The sequence below is a fragment of the Haliotis rufescens genome, unplaced genomic scaffold (assembly GCF_023055435.1).
Source record: "Haliotis rufescens isolate VD_foot unplaced genomic scaffold, xgHalRufe1.0.p SCAF_16, whole genome shotgun sequence".
NCBI lineage: Eukaryota > Metazoa > Mollusca > Gastropoda > Lepetellida > Haliotidae > Haliotis > Haliotis rufescens.
Genome location: NW_025963846.1, coordinates 25969924 through 25983601, shown reverse-complemented (window position 1 = coordinate 25983601; position 13678 = coordinate 25969924). Strand labels below are relative to the sequence as shown.

At 46.7% G+C, this 13678-nt stretch overlaps 1 long non-coding RNA gene across 1 annotated transcript; it reads right to left on the bottom strand.

Moving 5' to 3' along the window:
* Positions 1 to 6338: 6338 nt before the first annotated feature.
* Positions 6339 to 10505, bottom strand: LOC124117720. The gene is made up of 3 exons (XR_006858333.2): positions 10435 to 10505; positions 6681 to 6749; positions 6339 to 6582 (listed from the first exon to the last, which is right to left on the bottom strand). It is a non-coding gene; the product is annotated as an uncharacterized LOC124117720 (long non-coding RNA).
* Between the last annotated feature and the right edge of the window lie 3173 nt (positions 10506 to 13678).

The following is a 13678-nucleotide window of genomic DNA, read 5'->3' as shown; positions in this document are numbered from 1 at the left end:
GAATCACGGCCTGGCTGTCCTGGTGTAGCAAACCTGAATCACGGCCTTGCTGTCCTGGTGTAGCATTATGCCCGAATCACGACCTGCTTGTAGCAAACCCGAATCACAACCTGGCTGTCCTGGTGTAGCAAACCCGATCACGACCTGTCTGTTCTGGTGTAGCAAACCTGAATCACGACCTGGCTGTCCTGGTGTAGCAAACCTGAATCACGGCCTGTCTGTCCTGGTGTAGCAAACCTGAATCACGGCCTTGCTGTCCTGGTTTAGCAAACCTGAATCACGGCCTGGCTGTCCTGGTGTAGCAAACCTGAATCACAACCTGGCTGTCCTGGTGTAGCAAACCTGAATCACGGCCTTGCTGTCCTGGTGTAGCAAACCTGAATCACGGCCTGTCTGTCCTGGTGTAGCAAACCTGAATCACGACCTGGCTGTCCTGGTGTAGCAAACCTGAATCACAACCTGGCTGTCCTGGTGTAGCAAACCTGAATCACGGCCTGGCTGTCCTGGTGTAGCAAACCTGAATCACGACCTGGCTGTCCTGGTGTAGCAAACCTGAATCACAACCTGGCTGTCCTGGTGTAGCAAACCTGAATCACGACCTGGCTGTCCTGGTGTAGCAAACCTGAATCACAACCTGGCTGTCCTGGTGTAGCAAACCTGAATCACGACCTGGCTGTCCTGGTGTAGCAAACCTGAATCACGACCTGGCTGTCCTGGTGTAGCAAACCTGAATCACGACCTGTCTGTCCTGGTGTAGCAAACCTGAATCACAACCTGGCTGTCCTGGTGTAGCAAACCTGAATCACGACCTGTCTGTCCTGGTGTAGCAAACCTGAATCACGGCCTGTCTGTCCTGGTGTAGCAAACCTGAATCACGACCTTGCTGTCCTGGTGTAGCAAACCCGAATCACAAGCTGGCTGTCCTGGTGTAGCAAACCTGAATCACGGCCTGTCTGTTCTGGTGTAGCAAACCTGAATAACAACCTCTCTGTCCTGGTGTAGCAAACACGAATCACGACCTGTCTGTCCTGGTGTAGCAAACCCGAATCACGACCTGTCTGTCCTGGTGTAGCAAACCCGAATCACGACCTGTCTGTCCTGGTGTAGCAAACCTGAAATCACGGCCTGTCTGTCCTGGTGTAGCAAACCCGAATCACGACCTGTCTGTCCTGGTGTAGCAAACCCGAATCACGGCCTGTCTGTCCTGGTGTAGCAAACCCGAATCACGACCTGTCTGTCCTGGTGTAGCAAACCCGAATCACGACCTGTCTGTCCTGGTGTAGCAAACCTGAATCACAACCTGGCTGTCCTGGTGTAGCAAACCTGAATCACGACCTGGCTGTCCTGGTGTAGCAAACCTGAATCACGGCCTGTCTGTCCTGGTGTAGCAAACCTGAATCACGACCTGGCTGTCCTGGTGTAGCAAACCTGAATCACGACCTGTCTGTCCTGGTGTAGCAAACCTGAATCACAACCTGGCTGTCCTGGTGTAGCAAACCTGAATCACGACCTGGCTGTCCTGGTGTAGCAAACCTGAATCACGACCTGGCTGTCCTGGTGTAGCAAACCTGAATCACGACCTGTCTGTCCTGGTGTAGCAAACCTGAATCACGACCTGGCTGTCCTGGTGTAGCAAACCTGAATCACGACCTGTCTGTCCTGGTGTAGCAAACCTGAATCACAACCTGGCTGTCCTGGTGTAGCAAACCTGAATCACGACCTGGCTGTCCTGGTGTAGCAAACCTGAATCACGGCCTTGCTGTCCTGGTGTAGCAAACCCGAATCACAAGCTAGCTGTCCTGGTGTAGCAAACCTGAATCACGGCCTTGCTGTCCTGGTGTAGCAAACCCGAATCACAAGCTGGCTGTCCTGGTGTAGCAAACCTGAATCACGGCCTGGCTGTCCTGGTGTAGCAAACCTGAATCACGACCTGGCTGTCCTGGTGTAGCAAACCTGAATCACGGCCTGTCTGTTCTGGTGTAGCAAACCTGAATCACGACCTGGCTGTCCTGGTGTAGCAAACCTGAATCACGGCCTGTCTGTTCTGGTGTAGCAAACCTGAATCACAACCTGGCTGTCTTGGTGTAGCAAACCTGAATCACGACCTGGCTGTCCTGGTGTAGCAAAACTGAATCACGGCCTCTCTGTTCTGGTGTAGCAAACCTGAATCACGGCCTTGCTGTCCTGGTGTAGCAAACCTGAATCACGGCCTTGCTGTCCTGGTGTAGCATTATGCCCGAATCACGACCTGCTTGTAGCAAACCCGAATCACAAGCTGGCTGTCCTGGTGTAGCAAACCTGAATCACGACCTGGCTGTCCTGGTGTAGCAAACCTGAATCACGACCTGGCTGTCCTGGTGTAGCAAACCTGAATCACGACCTGGCTGTCCTGGTGTAGCAAACCTGAATCACGACCTGGCTGTCCTGGTGTAGCAAACCTGAATCACGACCTGTCTGTCCTGGTGTAGCAAACCTGAATCACGACCTGGCTGTCCTGGTGTAGATAACCTGAATCACGACCTGGCTGTCCTGGTGTAGCAAACCTGAATCACGGCCTGTCTGTCCTGGTGTAGCAAACCTGAATCACAACCTGGCTGTCCTGGTGTAGCAAACCTGAATCACGACCTGGCTGTCCTGGTGTAGCAAACCTGAATCACAACCTGGCTGTCCTGGTGTAGCAAACCTGAATCACAGCCTTGCTGTCCTGGTGTAGCAAACCTGAATCACGACCTGGCTGTCCTGGTGTAGCAAACCTGAATCACAACCTGGCTGTCCTGGTGTAGCAAACCTGAATCACGGCCTTGCTGTCCTGGTGTAGCAAACCTGAATCACGACCTGGCTGTCCTGGTGTAGCAAACCTGAATCACGGCCTTGCTGTCCTGGTGTAGCAAACCTGAATCACGACCTGTCTGTCCTGGTGTAGCAAACCTGAATCACGGCCTGTCTGTCCTGGTGTAGCAAACCTGAATCACGGCCTGTCTGTCCTGGTGTAGCAAACCTGAATCACGACCTGGCTGTCCTGGTGTAGCAAACCTGAATCACAACCTGGCTGTCCTGGTGTAGCAAACCTGAATCACGGCCTTGCTGTCCTGGTGTAGCAAACCTGAATCACGACCTGGCTGTCCTGGTGTAGCAAACCTGAATCACGACCTGGCTGTCCTGGTGTAGCAAACCTGAATCACGGCCTTGCTGTCCTGGTGTAGCAAACCTGAATCACGGCCTGTCTGTCCTGGTGTAGCAAACCTGAATCACGACCTGGCTGTCCTGGTGTAGCAAACCTGAATCACGGCCTGGCTGTCCTGGTGTAGCAAACCTGAATCACGGCCTTGCTGTCCTGGTGTAGCAAACCTGAATCACGGCCTGGCTGTCCTGGTGTAGCAAACCTGAATCACGACCTGGCTGTCCTGGTGTAGCAAACCTGAATCACGGCCTTGCTGTCCTGGTGTAGCATTATGCCCGAATCACGACCTGCTTGTAGCAAACCCGAATCACAACCTCGCTGTCCTGGTGTAGCAAACCCGAATCACGGCCTGTCTGTTCTGGTGTAGCAAACCTGAATCACGACCTGGCTGTCCTGGTGTAGCAAACCTGAATCACGGCCTTGCTGTCCTGGTGTAGCAAACCTGAATCACGGCCTTGCTGTCCTGGTTTAGCAAACCTGAATCACGGCCTGTCTGTCCTGGTGTAGCAAACCTGAATCACAACCTGGCTGTCCTGGTGTAGCAAACCCGAATCACGGCCTTGCTGTCCTGGTGTAGCAAACCTGAATCACGGCCTGTCTGTCCTGGAGTAGCAAACCTGAATCACGACCTGGCTGTCCTGGTGTAGCAAACCTGAATCACAACCTGGCTGTCCTGGTGTAGCAAACCTGAATCACGGCCTGGCTGTCCTGGTGTAGCAAACCTGAATCACGACCTGGCTGTCCTGGTGTAGCAAACCTGAATCACAACCTGGCTGTCCTGGTGTAGCAAACCTGAATCACAACCTGGCTGTCCTGGTGTAGCAAACCTGAATCACGACCTGGCTGTCCTGGTGTAGCAAACCTGAATCACGACCTGGCTGTCCTGGTGTAGCAAACCTGAATCAAGACCTGGCTGTCCTGGTGTAGCAAACCTGAATCACGGCCTGTCTGTCCTGGTGTAGCAAACCTGAATCACGACCTGGCTGTCCTGGTGTAGCAAACCTGAATCACGACCTGTCTGTCCTGGTGTAGCAAACCTGAATCACGACCTGGCTGTCCTGGTGTAGCAAACCTGAATCACGACCTGGCTGTCCTGGTGTAGCAAACCTGAATCACGACCTGGCTGTCCTGGTGTAGCAAACCTGAATCACGACCTGTCTGTCCTGGTGTAGGAAACCTGAATCACGACCTGGCTGTCCTGGTGTAGCAAACCTGAATCACGACCTGTCTGTCCTGGTGTAGCAAACCTGAATCACAACCTGGCTGTCCTGGTGTAGCAAACCTGAATCACGACCTTGCTGTCCTGGTGTAGCAAACCTGAATCACGACCTGGCTGTCCTGGTGTAGCAAACCTGAATCACGACCTGGCTGTCCTGGTGTAGCAAACCTGAATCACGACCTGTCTGTCCTGGTGTAGCAAACCTGAATCACGACCTGGCTGTCCTGGTGTAGCAAACCTGAATCACGACCTGGCTGTCCTGGTGTAGCAAACCTGAATCACGGCCTGTCTGTCCTGGTGTAGCAAACCTGAATCACGGCCTTGCTGTCCTGGTGTAGCAAACCTGAATCACGACCTGGCTGTCCTGGTGTAGCAAACCTGAATCACAACCTGGCTGTCCTGGTGTAGCAAACCTGAATCACGGCCTTGCTGTCCTGGTGTAGCAAACCTGAATCACGACCTGGCTGTCCTGGTGTAGCAAACCTGAATCACAACCTGGCTGTCCTGGTGTAGCAAACCTGAATCACGGCCTTGCTGTCCTGGTGTAGCAAACCTGAATCACGACCTGTCTGTCCTGGTGTAGCAAACCTGAATCACGGCCTTGCTGTCCTGGTGTAGCAAACCTGAATCACGACCTGTCTGTCCTGGTGTAGCAAACCTGAATCACGGCCTGTCTGTCCTGGTGTAGCAAACCTGAATCACGGCCTTGCTGTCCTGGTGTAGCAAACCTGAATCACGACCTGGCTGTCCTGGTGTAGCAAACCTGAATCACGACCTGGCTGTCCTGGTGTAGCAAACCTGAATCACAACCTGGCTGTCCTGGTGTAGCAAACCTGAATCACGGCCTTGCTGTCCTGGTGTAGCAAACCTGAATCACGACCTGGCTGTCCTGGTGTAGCAAACCTGAATCACGGCCTGTCTGTCCTGGTGTAGCAAACCTGAATCACGACCTGTCGTTCCTGGTGTAGCAAACCTGAATCACGGCCTGTCTGTCCTGGTGTAGCAAACCTGAATCACGGCCTGTCTGTCCTGGTGTAGCAAACCCGAATCACAACCTGGCTGTCCTGGTGTAGCAAACCTGAATCACGGCCTGGCTGTCCTGGTGTAGCAAATCTGAATCACGGCCTGTCTGTCCTGGTGTAGCAAACCTGAATCACGGCCTGTCTGTCCTGGTGTAGCAAATCTGAATCACGGCCTGGCTGTCCTGGTGTAGCAATATACTCAAATGTCATGACCTGGCGTGGCATCATACCCTAAACACGACCTGGCTGCCCCGTTGTAGCATCATACCCTCACCATAGATATCGGGTCAACCAATACACGGAAATATTGACGCCAGAGTAAGGGTGTAAAATACACTCTCAGTCGATTGCAGTCCGTAGATTTTCTGCCACAGAAGGCGACTATGCTTTTCGTAAAAGGCGACTAACGGGTGGTCAGGATCGCTGACTTGATTGATGCATGCCATCGTATCCCAACTGCATGTATCGATGCTTATGATGTCAATCACTGGGTTGTCTTGTCCAGACTCGATTATTCACACACCGCCGTCATATAGTTAAAATATTGCTGAGTTCGGCGTTAAACAACAAACACATTTTTTACTTAATTAAATTAAGAGTTTGTATAGCGCATTTTCCAATTAACAACTGTTCAGATGCGCTTTGACGATCAAAGGCTCTCTTTAAGAGATATGTTTCGAGGTTTTTTCTGGTTCTGTTTCTCGGATTTCTCGAGGCTGATTGTTTCATAGCATTGGGCCAGCATGTTGAAATGACCTTTCGCCATATATAATAGATCCTAACATGCTCATGCTTAAAACTTTTGACGTGAACCCGTAACATCTTCAAAGGGGCATGTTACCAACCTTACTCACCGAATACCGACTGTATTAACATAATATCTTCGGGTTAGTTTCCACATACAACGAGCATATGACAAACAAATTCAATTTTGATTCATTTAATGCTTTAGGCAGAGTAAACTCTGACACGCTGAATATTGTCTGGACTTTCAAATTGTCCGATGACAACGTTAATATATCAACACTTAATTTTAGGCCTACATAACGAGTCGTATGTGTCTGCATGGAGCCTTCAGTTTTGACATTCACATTGCTAAGACGAGGTCTTCGGAATGCCTCCCCTGCCTCCGCTTGGTGCAGCAATTTTCAAACGTGGAGCTGGAAGATGAAAAATTATAGATTTAGATATCTCCCGTGAGGAAAAATCATGACATGTAGGATTGATATTTATTATTAATGGGGAAGTATTCATATACGTGGTGGTTGCCGTGGACCTTGTGGGCGTGGTCGCGGAGGAGGGGCCGATTGCTTGTTTCCTTTGGTTTCTGAAACATTAATGTGAGTAGTCGTATTATTTTGTATTATTATATTTTTTAAAGCAAAACAAAATTACAGAACACGCGAAAGCACTATTACACACATGTTCGCTTATTTTCAACATGTGCCTAATCTATACTCGGATATTCGACTGTGACAGATGATTACAGAAATGCTATAAAGCATCGAGTGATGGCAAAGGATGGATAGGAAAAAGGTAAGACAATATGCAACATACCAATCAAGAGAACTGGTGGTGAAAGGGTTTGTTGTAAGGGTGCAAACAACGAAGAAAGACGTCCTTAAACTACAGAACGTTTGAGTAAGTTGATCGATAATGGGTCATGCCCTCACGATTGAGGGGGCATGAGCAATTTGAGGCAGTTTTGGCCACTCTTCAAGCAGCGCCTGACCCAGTTCGGCTAATGCAGCGGGTACCAACGACCCCCGATCATGTCCGATGGAGAAAAACACAGGCCCAATGTCTTACCATGGTTTCGAGCGTTATTGACTGGAAAGACAAAACGTGGACCAGTATGGCACGCAAACGGCGAAAATGTTCGCGCCGGTACGTTGTCGCAGTAGGGAACCTCCATGGGCAATACGTAGTGGCGTTCTGGCGGTCATGGTGATCCCGCCCCATACCATTTCAGACCCGCCCCCAAATCTGTCGTGTTGCCTCAAGTTGACGTTCGGTAGGACGCCTCCAGACATGTCCAAGCCTTATCTGAAAACACTGCACGAAACATTCGCCGATTCCCCCAGTTTCTACGCTCTTAACACCATTGGCATCTGGCTACAATGTCTCGATGTGCTAACGGTGGTACAGCACGTGAGTGATCGCCAAGCATGCAGACGATTTCAAAGTCGTCTGGTCAGTAATCAGAAGTCCAGCGATTTGATTGGCTTGATTTCGTACAGCCCGATTTCTGATTAATCGATCCTGGATTTATGATATTGACCTGGGACGTCCTGTGCGGGGCCGATCATTAACATTGTTTTCCAACCAGTTCCAAAGTCTGCAAATCACAGACTAAGACACATTGGTGAACTTATTTGCTACCTCTAGCCGAGTTCTACCAATTTGAAGCATGCCATTTGCATTAAAGCAGGAGTAGAGTTTACCTGTTACTGTGGATAATGAAAATCAACAATGGTTATGCTCAGAGCGATTTGACGACCTTTCACTAAAGTGTTAAAAGCTAACAACACCCCTTGCCCAGTTACGCGGAGGAATTGCACTTTCCACTGTTAGGTTTAGGTACCGAAACCGTTCTATGCCTGCCAGTCATTTTTCAAAGCTGATCTTCTTCCCGACTACCGATCATAACATTTATATTTCATGATCCACTATATTTGTGAAGAATATATGATGCATTGTGTATTGAGAAATTTATTTTGGATAATGTGGGTATAAAATGGGTCCAGATGTAAATGAACTGTTCTCTCGGAAGTTAAAATGCGAGTTTTTAAAATACTTTATCTCTCATTATCTGCCCGACCCCTTAATAATGACGCTGGGTATATATACCGCTACCTTAAGCAATGTCTGGCTTTGGTTCCATGTAATTACTATACCCAGTTTTATATTTCTATAGCATTTCACAAACATTCTTTATTTGCTCTCGTCCACTATTGAAGAAATCTTTTAATTTCGTTTTTGCCTCAGATTCACGTTTTTGCGTGGTCCCCGTAGCTTCAAAGGGCGAGACGCAGAGCACGTGGAAAAAACAGGTCAGATTCAGAGATGTGAAATCTCGCGGAAACGCGGAAAATCGTGTGTTTTTTAAAACAATAGTCTTCGGTAGAAATCATTGTTATCGTGTTTCTGGACAACCGTCGCGGATTGTCCTGTTTTCGATCAGAGCTTTCAGCATCATTTATGCCTTTATTATTATAAATGACACAAAATTATTATCTTATTTCTTTATATAAAATGACGATATGCATGCACGATCATTATGTAACAGAAGTAATGGAAACCTATATTGTTTAAAATATATGAAAATAATTGTCTTTTCTTGTCCAATTACATCTTTATCCCATCCCGTGCCCACTGATGAAAATATCAACTTTGTGATGTCATTCCACGAAAAGGGTTCTTTACCAGGAAGACACAAATATCCTCTATGTATAATACACGCTAATTCCATTTACAATGCATACTTGGAATAAATTGACAATACAAGTACGGTATCCACGTAACCATAGCCACCGCTTCATCACCATGTGTTCTGTTCATCATGTCGTGACAATAGTATCCTTATGTTGTTCCGACTCATGTCAATCTCTCTCAAATATGAAAATTGTTTTCCCTGTTAATGCTACGATACACAAGTGTGTACCATTTCATTATTCATGACCGCTTCCGTGGTCTAGTGGTAGAGCCTCCGCCCGGAGAGCGGAAGGTCCTGGGTTCGACCCCCGGCCGCGTCATACCAAAAGACGTTAAAAGATGGTACTTGTTGTTACCCTGTCTGGCGCTCGGCATTAAGGGGCTAAAACAAGGACTGGTCGGCAAAGAGTCAGTATACTGTGTCTGAGTGGGGTATTCATGTTAAACTGCGGCATGGTTTCTCAGTGAGCTAGCACTATAAATCGGCATCAATCCGGACTAGTACAAGCAGCCACACAAACACGCACACGTGCATGCACGTCGCGATATATGTGCAATAATCTTGGACGCGACGTTAAACCCCAATTCACCTCACCTCACCTCATTATGCAGCCCTGCTTGAGAACCGATTAAGTATTTATACAGCTTTTACAGTGTAATAAAGAATGTGTTATCCATCAACTGTGTCTGGTTTTACTACGGAAGCCTTTTAGGGCCATTTGTTTTTTTAAATTTTATCGATACTTAGTATTTTGAAATTTCAAGATAGTACCTTGAAATTTCAACTTAGTATCTTGAAATTTCAAAATACTAAGTTGAAATTTCAAGATAGAGAAGTTGAAATTTCAAGATACTAAGTTGAAATTTCAAGATAGAGAAAATGAAATTTCAAGATACTATCTTGAAATTTCAAGATACTAAGTTGAAATTTCAAGACACTATCTTGAAATTTCAAGATATTAAGTTGAAAATTTCAAGGTACTATCTTGAAATTTCAAAATACTAAGTTGAAATTTCAAGATAGAGAAGTTGAAATTTCAAGATACTAAGTTGAAATTTCAAGATAGAGAAAATGAAATTTCAAGATACTAAGTTGAAATTTCAAGACACTATCTTGAAATTTCAAGATACTAAGTTGAAATTTCAAGACACTATCTTGAAATTTCAAGATACTAAGTTGAAATTTCAAGATACTAAGTTGATATTTCAAGATTATTAACTTCAAACGTAATTTTACATCTAAGGATGTTAAAAACTTATTATCTTGAAAATACTCCACTTAGTATCTTGAAATTTCAAGATAGTATCAAAAATTTTTTTTTAAAAATGGCCCTAAAAGGCTTCCGTATTTGACTGTTTTACTGCTGTCATGAATAAGATTAAAGTAAATATGATTGGTTGCAAAGATATGCTAGATGCATGAGATGGTGGTGCTGAAATGGATTGACACAACCCAATATTTATAAGAAGCTTCCACGTACTCAAATACTTTTCTGGGTGTATAGAACTTAGTACAAGGACGGAGATAGGGGCTTCAATTATTGAGATGGGCCCTAGATGATAAACTGACCACCTACCATACATCTTGACGTTCAGCTCAGTCTCGTGGATAAGGGCCGAATGAAAGCCAGTCTCTGGGTAGATAGCGTCAGCTATGGCGTGGAACTAATTTTAGCCTTCTTGGAATATCCTGGTTTTTCTGATTGGGTTTCCAGTCACGCGAGCAGTAGATGTCCGTCTGTTTGGGAACACCTCACTGTGCCCTCACCTACTGTTATAGGGTACAGGTGTAGTCAGCCGTGGTTAAGTGGGTAACAATAGGGGGATTACCTATTACCTGTCTATATAGTGAGTGAGTGAGTGAGTTGGGTTTAACGCCGCTTTTAACAGTATTCCAGTTATATCACGGCGTGTCAGCTTAATGTGGGAGGAAAGCCCGAAGTGATGCAGGTCTCAGGCGTTTACCACTTCGGTGAAACCCACGAGCACGGGTATGGTGCTGACAAACTTAGAAACATAATCGGGGCGAACCGGGATTCGAACCCACAATCATAGGTTTCTGGCGTGCCCAAGGGACGCAACTCTGCACAACGAATCGCGGCGCCTTAGACGACTGGGCCACCCGTGCCCCCGCATGTCTATATAGAGAAAATTACTATCTGTCAGATTCATAAAATTTCATATACATTTCAACAGTACATTGATCAGACTACCCCCTTCAAATATAGCTCCTACGCAGGGCCTTGCAAGTACACTCGTCTATCCCACAGAGAGACGACCCCAGCCATCATATATGCCGACCCTGCACCTATATAGAAACAACCCCACAGGCACCCCCAACGTTGTGCACTAGAGATAGTTCAGCGGGACTGATTCGTTCTTGGACTCAATCCAGAATAGTACTCGTGAAGGTCCGGGGTAGAATAGGTCTTCAGCAACCCATGCTTGCCGTAAAAAGGCGACTATGCTTGTCGTAAGAGGCGACTAACGGGGTAGGGTGGTCAGGCTCGCTGACTTGGTTGATGCATGTCCCGAGTGTGTGGATCGATGCTCATGATATCAATCACTGTATTGTCTGGTCCAGAGTTGATTATTTACACACCGCCGTCATAAGGCTGGAATTTTGCTGAATGCGGCTTCAAACAAATAAACAATCCAGGATACATGAGTTACTGTTGATAAGTCTGGCCAGGTATCTTCGATCAAAGCCATTATAATTATTGCATGATTATGTCTTTTAAAAACTCGTTTCTGTATGTGCGCAATATACTTAGTACTGACAATTACATCTTTGGTCACGCGATATCTTTGAAGTTAATTGAGTAGGGAATATTTTAAATGTCTCCTCCAGAGCAGGCCAGGCATATATACTGAACAACAAAAGTTCCTGTGACATTGAATAAGATTTAATGCAAAGTAATGTTTTTTACCAAATCTGAAACAATTTCGGTTTGCAACAGATAAAAGACTCCTGTAAGTGTTCAAATGGTTTAATTTGCCATACTGGCTTCAGAAAATGCGTGATTTCATAAAAAAACAAAAACATGAACATGCCAAAATGTCAATTTACAAATCAATAGTGTGTGTGTCCACCTCTGGTTGCGATGCAAGCAACATATCTTCGTCTCATGGAATGGACCAGGCGTCGCACAAAGTCCTGTGGGATATCTGTCCATATCTGCTGGAGCATGTTTCGAAGTTCCTGGAGTGTCTGTGGAACACGTGGTTGACGTCGAAGGCGCCGATCCATCTCATCCCACATGTGCTCGATTGGTGAGAGATCAGGGGAGCGAGCCGGCCAGGTAATGACATTCACGTTGTTTTGTTGAAGAGAATCCTGAACAAGTCGAGCAATATGAGGCCGGGCGTTGTCATGTTGAAAGGTAATGCCTGTGCCATGACGACGCAAAAACGGTAGAACAGGGCCAAAGATCTCGTCGGTAGCGCTGTCCATTGAGATTTCCCTCTACCACAATCAAACGGGCCCTCTGTGTTGCTGCAATCCCACCCCATACCATAACGCTGCCGCCCCCGAACCGATCCTCTTCCATGACACAATGATTGACGTAACGTTCACTCGACGTCTGTACACTCGAATCCGTCCACCGCTGTGGCTGAGGTGAAAACGAGACTCGTCAGTGAATAGAACTTGTCCCCACTGCATGGCCGTCCAGCGTAGATGCTGTCTGCACCACTGTAGACGTGCTTGACTGCTTGACGGTGGTTTCCTGTCAAAATGGGACGTCTGGAGGGTCTTCTGGCGACAATCCCTGCACATCTAAGGCGACGACGTACGGTTTGTGAAGATATTCGTCGAAGGCCAGGGATGCTTCTTGCAGTCACTGTTGCTGGCTGGAATCGATTTCGTAGGTGTGTTGTTCGAATCCAGTTGTCTTTTCGATTATTTGTTACGCGTGGCCTGCCACTCCGAGGATGGTCTCTGACTGCATTCGTCTGTTGCAAACGTTGCCATAAACACCAAATGGTATTTCTGTGGACATTAAATTGTCTTGCAACATCACGTTGACTCGATGCTGCTTCAAGCATACCAATGGCTCGCAGACGCTCATTTTCGGACGGGCGTGGCATTTCGTAATGTTGAATAATTGCGTAAATTTGTTGTTTTTCAGAATGGTTGTTGTCAGCACGATGCTAAGCAATGCATATGGAATCCCGTCAACGCACATGTTTTTTATACGTATTCTTGGGTAGTGAAATGCAGTGGGCTTGCATAAAAGTCAACTTGTGCGTGGAATGCATGCTTTTCTGTAGCAGTTGCGTTTTTGTGACTTGATTCCATACATGTACTACAATATTGAAAACCAAACTTTACTTGTTTGAAAAATATATTAGTGTCACAGGAACTTTTGTTGTTAGGTATAGATACAGCTAGCCCCAGACAATGTAGGCTGTAGGATTATCCACTCACACCTTAAGGGTAGACTTAAAAATCTAAAGGACAATATTTGTCATTTGTATCAATGTGCACATATTCGTACAGAGCTAATGTATTGTCGGAGACTTTGGATTCAGATTAGGGATACACATCACATGCATATTGCATGTCGAAATTCAGAAATTAGCAGGAGCCGTATTCAACATTTCAAAACCATGGCCTGGCTGTCCTGGTGCAGCACCATACCCAAATCATGGCCTGGCTGTTCTGGTGTGTCATTATACCCGAATCATTTCCTGGCTGTTCTAGTGTAACATTATACCCGAACCATGGCCTGGCTGTCCTGGTGTAGCACCCTACCCGAACCATGGCCTGGCTGTCCTGGTGTGTCATTATACCCGAACCATGACCTGGCTGTCCTGGTG